The sequence below is a fragment of the Typopeltis vanoorti genome, chromosome 3, assembly GCF_054136105.1.
Source record: "Typopeltis vanoorti isolate ZY-2024b chromosome 3, IOZ_Tvanoo_1.0, whole genome shotgun sequence".
Classification (NCBI taxonomy): domain Eukaryota; kingdom Metazoa; phylum Arthropoda; class Arachnida; order Uropygi; family Thelyphonidae; genus Typopeltis; species Typopeltis vanoorti.
Window position 1 is genome coordinate 90,315,154 of NC_143551.1, and position 8,219 is coordinate 90,323,372.

Sequence of the window (8,219 nt, forward strand, 5' to 3'; positions counted from 1 at the left end):
GTTTCACAAAGGAATTCTTTTCAACTCCTACAGTCAACAATAATAGTCATTACTTTTTTTAAGCCATCAAGTTCCCACTCAAAGGAATAAACGTACCCCAATATAAAATCCAATTAGGACAATAAGCATTGTATCCTGTTTGGAAAGAATAAGTGTGGAATGATATTTAATATGATCCTGTTGCATTATCACCAATAGACGTGCAGTTAGATTCAACTAAAAGCTCATCGATCGGAGCAACGTAAAAGTTTTTTTGTTTTTTTTTCATTATTTGACTCGCTGAGATTTAAGAGCCCTCATTTAACGAGATCGAGGTGTATATTAATCTACGATCAGCACTGAAGCTAAGTGGGAAAAACCCATCATATACTAACTTGATTGCCTTTAACTTCTCTATCTGTCGTCAGATTCCTATTTCGAGATTGAGCATGTCAAGACATCAAGCAAACAATTTTCACTTGCGAAATCATCCTCTGGTTGTAAAAGTACTAGCTTGCTTCCCTAAATAGATAAAGGAAAGATTATATACATTAAGATACATATTTTCTCGTTTATATTTTATTTATTTAATATACCATATGTATATCCAATTGTTTTCTGAAATACTACAATTTATTTTTTTCTGAAATATTCCAGAAGTATTTTTGTGAGGGTGTTGAGATTGGGGGGGAGGGTTAGAAAATGGGAATACATATTTCCCTTCTCTCTCTCTCTCTCTCTCTCTCTCTCTCTCTCTCTCTCTCTCTCTCTCTCTCTCTCTCTCTCTCTCTCTCTTTCTCTCTCTCTGAATAAAGAGTGAACAAATAAAGTTTTTTAATATCCAGCAAAATCAAATGTATAAGCATTCGGCAGTTGACTACTTATTTAATACTTCCAGAAGCAAATGTTCACGCCTAGTCTGGTGATTTGCGATGAAAAGTGGTTGCGTGAATGACATAAGATAATGTAGATATGAGCACTTATATCAGATCCACAATGTCGGTTGGTTTGTGTTTACATTTTTTTTTTTTTTTTCCCCAGGAATGAAAGTGGCTTTTCTGTTTCCTATTCGTTTTGATATCTATCGTTTATTCAATGAATTATGTGTCAAATTGCAATTTGTTGTGCAATGGTTGTCCGTATCTTCCGAATTATATCTCCTGGTGAGGTTTACTTTTATCAACAAGAACGTGATTGCAAGAATGAGAGAGAAAATACTCTGCTTTTCTATATAACTTATCTTGAATTCGGAACTATTTTAGCTTTAATAGGCAGAATAAGGAAATTAACGAAAGAAATAGAGTACTTGGGTGATGTTAATAAATGTAACCAGCTATGATGATAACTTATCGCAACACTTGAGCCACAAAAATTCACGGAAATAAAACTTAACGGCATGTTTTTAAAGTCAACTTAAAGGAAATACAATCGTTTTTGATTATAGATGTTTGTGGAAGATATGTTATAAGGGAAGTCTGTATATTACATCGAAAATATACTACGAAATTATATTTTAAAATCAATAAATATTAGATCTATTGTAGCCTCGTGAGATAACTTTCAGGATTTTTTCTAGTTTTTTTTTCTTTTTTTTTCACATCTGGTTCGTTCTCGAATTAGTCGATCTTTGGTACATTCATTTTTTTTTTCTGCGTAAATTCGGGTTTTTAAACCCACAATTCAACAAAGCAATAGCAAAACTCATATAACAATACCAGTTAGGATTAGGAATATAACATGGTAATATTTCTTTCCATATAGCCACGTCATAATAATATTATTTTCATAATCATAATGTATTATGAGTATTACTTTTTAATCAGATGTTATGACAGGAGCTCAGTATAAACAAACCCTTTGGTCGGAAAGACATGGGTTCGATTCCTGTCAGTGATGTGGGGAACCTTTATCTGGTTTCTTTCAATTAAAGGTGAGTTAACAGGTCTCATGCGGGGATGGAGAGTTTCCCCTAACTCGGGTTTTTCATTCCTCAAAACAGGCAAACCGGTCCCATGAACACGCACGGTTACATCATAAAAATATACTACGGCAAAGAATGCAACGGGAAACCACCTTGCTCATAATCATCTCATTACTATGGTAGCATACAGCTACCCCCACCTTAGTTCACCTTTACCACCTTAACCTGAGATATCTTCAGGACTGAGGCAACTCGTGGTAAAGGTGGACCAAGCTCTCATCACTCCTCGTCTTAGTATCTCCCATAATGCATAGCACATCTCCTTGCGGACATGTATAATGGAAAGGGCCACAACCCAGACCGGTTTCGATCTTTATTGAGGTCTCGTCAGACACCTTTTGCCAATTCGTATAGGAAAATATGACTTCTCCATTACTTCCACCTTACTATCACCACCTCAGGGTCTGGCTCACACTGACAAGACATCAATAAAGGTTGACACCCATCTGGGTAGTGGCCCTTCCTTTAATGCATAGTATTATACATGTCCGCAAGGAGATGTGCTTTGCATTATGGGAGATACTAAGACGAGGAGTGATGACAGCTTAGTCCACCTTTACTACGAGTTGCTTCAGTCCTGAAGATACTTCAGGCACAAACTTTGTTTGCTTGCACTTGGATAAAGGATTAAACTAAATTTATTATAGTTTAACCAAGTGGAAAATAAACTTTCAACATCTTTCTCTAAATCCAGAGTAATTTAATAATAAGGTGAGACACCTTTTGGCAACTCGTATAGGTAAATATGACTTCTCCATTACTTCCATCTTGCTTTTGCGCAGAAGTGGTCCCTTTCCTTGAGGTATGAGAGGCTCTTCTTGGGGTAGGTTTTTGCCTGTCTCTGAGTTAGGCCACTGCTGAGATTATGGCTCTGGCTGGTGGTGGGGTGAGCCTGCCACTGAGCAGAGCCAATGCTGAGAAGTTCTTCTTGGTGACGGGGTGAGCCTGTCACTGAGTGGAACAACGCTGAGTTGGACGGTGCTTCGGTCGCTCATAGGGCGTGGTTGGGGGGGGGGGGGGATCGCCTAATTTTTAGAGAGGTCTTTACTTAAACACACCTCAATAAAGGTTGAAACCAGTCTGGCCAGTGGCCCTTCCCTTAATGCATAATACTATACATGTTCGCAAGGAGATATGCTTTGAATTATGGGAGAAATTATGGGAGATACTAAGACAAATGATGAGAGCTTAGTTCACCTTTACCACGACCAGGGCCGTCGCCAGATTAGATCGCGCCCTCAGGCAAACAATTAAATATCGTCCCTGATGGATTATTAGACAAAAATATAAGAAAATCTCCAATTACTATTTTGTTTTTATTACAAGAGAAACATTAATGCAAAACGATTACATAATAATATTAATTAAATGTTTGCTCTACGGGGATATCGCACAATTTATAAGCTCTTCTAGGTTAAATTATAAGCTATGTCCGCCTCTATCGATATAGTTGCTAGTCTAATCCGCAAATAATTTTTAATCTGTTTAAGCTTGTAAAAAACTTATTTTCGACGGCGTCTTTTCCGCAATATGGCTGAACGAGCGCCCTTATTAAGCCGCGCCGTGAGGCAGGCTGCCTCTATGCTACACCCTGTCGACGGTACTGACCACAAGTTGCTCCGTCCTGAAGATACTTCAGGCGCAAACTTTGTTTGCTTACACTTGGATAAAAGATTAAACTAAATGTATTATTATCAATCCACCTGTTTCTAATTATCCGGTGAGTCTTTTCCTTCCATTTTTAGCTCTTTTTTCTTGTTTTCTCTAATCTTTCTTCTCTCTTATTCTGTAATATGTGACTCCACCATCTCAGATTTTCTCTGTTTATGCATTCTTCAATATTACGATTGTCCAATTCTTTTTAGCATCAATGTTTTTAAAATGGTCCTAGCCGTGACGGGTTTCTGTTTATTTCCTTTAAATATTCCTCGCAAAGTTTATAATGATGATGTCATATATATAAATGTAAATCTTCAGGCATGTAGTAAATCGTTAAGTGACACTGTTCTTGGATATCAATTTTTCAGACAGCTCATATTGTGAATATTTTTTATCACCCAATAGTCTCTAATCAATATTACATAACCTACCAGCTGCCAATAAGTGCAAGCGCCTAAAAGCAATAGAAATATCATCTACTGACATTTGCTCTTTGGTTGGATACGATGCCCCTTAGGTGGAAAGATCTGGGTTCGAATCTATCTAGGACAGGAAGAACCTTTAGGACATTTTAATTGATGGCGAGTCAAGCTGGTTTCTTATGGGGCAGGACACCTCTTAGAACAAACAAAAATTTAACTATTGCATTGGCAAGATTCTGGCAACAAAATAGTGGTAATGTATTAGAAAATGCAATGCTTGATTCCTTTCCATGATACAAAGCCATGAAATTGAATGGAAATTGTCGTATCAAACAAAACTGGGTAACAGTTTACTAATTTCGGAAATTGCTGGCATATAAACGCCAAACACACACACACACACACACACACACACACACACACACACACACACACACACACACACACACACACACACACACACACACACACACACACACACACACACACACACACACAATGTTGACGATAGTATTTCGACCTAGTTGTGGTAAAAAAATGCGTTTTCGTTACATTTCTAATACTGAGTAGGACCACCTGGCCTAAATCACAGCAATTACCCTTCAGGGAATGCTGTCAACCAATTTCTGAGACGTCGCAACAGGAATTCCCCTCGCAAAGCTACCCGTATTGCTGATGCTGATGACTGTTGCTGTGGTCTAGAGCGAATTCAGAGTTCTATTGTGTTCCAAAGATGTTTAATGAGTTTAAGGTCTGGACTATAAGCCTGCCAGTTGAACGTTGTTTAGTGGAAACCAATCTCGGACAAGCTGTGCAGTATGGCATGGAGCATTGTCGTGCTGAAACATGCAAGGGTCACAGCCAAGTACTTCCACAGTGCTGGAAGCATGAAGTTGTCCAGGTAGACATCAGACGTCATGGTTTTGGGCACGTCCACGAATGGACCAAGCCCCCATACCATTACCGAGCCTCCAACTAAACTTGACAGTTGAAATGATGCAGTCCTGTCGGAACCGGATAATCTCCAGATCCAAACACAACTATCAGAGTAAAAGATTTGGAAGCGTGATTAGTCATCCCATAGAACATTTTCCAATCATCTACGGTCCAGGAACAATGTGAAAGACACCTGTCCAAACGTCGTTTGGCGTTGGAGGAGGGGGGTGGATGATGTGCGGCTTGTTCGCAGCAGTTCTCCCAGGGCGTTTTTTTATGGTAGCACCATCAACTTTCCATTTACGAATGACATAAGCAACGGCACATTTCATTGTTCTGAAATGGTAGCAATGTCACGCACAGAAAGACCAGTACAGTGCAAAACATATAACACATCCCACCTTTTATTACCACACTTACGTAGAAAATCCCTGAATATCTGTATGTGGTAGGACCCGAAATTTGGTATGGTACTTAAGATGTCCAAATACTTTTGTCAATATTATACCTCTATATATGGATATCACTTCTATATCCGTATATGGTTGATATCAGTGTGTGTGTGTGTGTGTGTGTGTGTGTGTGTGTGTGTGTGTGTGTGTGTGTGTGTGTGTGTGTGTTCCGATTCTATGAATTACCGTAAATGGGCTAAGTATTTTTTAATTATTGTCAATTTAATTATTTTAAGTAACCTCAGTCTTCTCGTCAGACAGTGATCTCTCAAGTAGTGATAAATTCATCTCCCAACTTAAGACTAACAAACATCCATACCGAATGTGGGATTCGTACCCACAACTTGTTGGTTGGAGAGCAGGTACCATTACCACTCGACCTACCAGGTCGGCAATGCCTCGTATACACATATATGTCTATAAAAATTCCGCTCTCATACGGAGTTAGCGGGGTTTATCCTCCCGAAATCTTTCTTTTTTCATCTTGGAAAACAATCAAATCAGTCAGGAGAGCACCCTTAATTTACAGACATACTAGGGGAAGCTGAAAAGTTCTGATAAACGTCTAGAACATGGTTCTACCTCAATTCCTTCATGGTGATTATCACAACTTTTCAGCACACCCTTGTAATACACTAATCATAGCCGTAGTTGCTTTGGCGGTCATTGAAAATGACAACTTTTACACTTTTTCCCCCCAACAGGTTGAGAAAAACTTGAACTTTATGTTTTGTTACTGAAGATTATTCTTTTCTACCTCATTTTTAGGTAATAATAGAACGACGAAATGACTGGCCTTCGTAACAATCAAATCATAGAGCGTAACTGCAACAGGATCGATTTTGAATCAGCAAATGCTGTCTTTTATAAAACAGAAAAAAAAGTGTCTACGAATTTTGGAAATGACTGCTCATCGGCTGTTCAAGCAAAAACAAATGTGGCTAAAATTAGACCGCTTTAAATATTAATATCATCAGAAAGTCATATCTATCAGAAGAAAGCTTGAAATGTGTGTTTAGTAACTAATGTCATCTTAAGGGAGTCATTATCACATAGTTGCATTTTTTTTTCATTCTGTAAACAGACGCAGCTGGAAACAAGCGCGTGCGGTGAGTAATCTTAAGTTGGTTGATCTCATTAGCATGCACTAATGACATTTTTAATCTGACATTAATAGATAAAGAAACGGCAATTTTTCTGAAGGTTTCTCGAACACCATTAAATCTTTATTATAACAATATTAACTGCATGTAATGAAGACATTTTGATAATGTCAAAAACCGACGAGGGAATCACTGTGTGCTTTAATAACCACTATACGGTTGAAATATAAATTAAAATTATTGAAATTGGATGATGTTCTTCATCAACAAACATTATAATCAATATTTCAATCAAAAATATAACTAGGATTCCTTTCTAAATCTCTATTTCCATAAAACTAGCAAAAATACTTAAGGAATATAAAAGCAAAGTTGTATTTATTCCCTTTATTAAGATGAGATCCCTACTCCGATCCACAAAACCTCGACATCATCCACTTTAATATCCGGGTGTTTATCGGCTATGGTGCGATTGCCGGTCATCTTACTATGGACAGACAGAAAAATCAATTGAACAACGTATTGAAGTACACGTCCGAGATATTGAATACCATAGAAGTGAAGCCTCAGCTTTGTCATCACACACGTGCTCTCCACAACTGACCCACAAGACGCTTCGCAAATGAGTAACAAATTTTATGGGATAAATCGGAACTATTACACCGTTGTTATGATACAATGAAGAGAAAAATCTGGAAGTCTTTGGAAACGGCATTTAATCCTAAAAATCTAAAGATTAACCAAAGTATTAACTTGTCTGAGTACATCCTAGCCTTCATTAATCAAACACGTTCGTGTGAATGCGTAAACATGCACAATGCTCAGAACAATTAGAAATATTTTAAAAAGTACATCAGTCTCTTTCTGTAAGTGCATAAACAGTTGTCACCTTTGTTTGTCATTATTAGTTTGTCTACTAGTTTGTATGTTTACACCTGAAGAAATCTTGTGATTGGGATGACACATCGTGTTGTCAATAAAAATAAATGTTATCAACTTATTCCGTAGGGAAGATATGTTAGTCTGTTAATGACTTGTTTTTCCCTACTACTTTGTTTGATTTTTATGTTAATAATTTTATTTATAATTTTAAAGTTAATTAATTAAATATTTGTTTTTAAAGCAAAACAAGTGGGACACGTTTATCTCAGTATGAGACCAATTAACTTTCTTTTAATAGGAAAAAAAAAAAAAAAAAATCCGAAGTATCTCATGAGAGTACGTGATTAACCCTTTGTCTTTTTTTTTTTTTTTTTTTCATTGGATTCATGTTGCATTGCTCTTCCAGTTCTTCGGAGATGCTCCGACTGGGATATTATTTCATCGCTTTCTTTAATATTGTTTGAATTTCTCTTCCTACTCTTACTTTTTCAGCAATTATGTTTTCTTGAGGAACATCTAAGGAAAATTGATTTCTCTTTGCCGTCTTCCTTTCACACCATCAAGCGTTTTGAGCTGTTACGGTCTCACATCGTTTCTAAGGATCTCCACTATTTATTTATTTTTTTTAGTTATTAAGTTTAGCATTTTTGGTAGTCTGTTCGGTAACATGCTATTCGCACGCTGAATCCATTTATTTCTATAAATATTTATTGTTTATGACGTTAGTTCTCGTAGTTTTTATAAAATTTCGGTGATTCTTTTCTCATTTAGTTCAGTGTATCTCGTTGTTTCGAATATTTTCCAA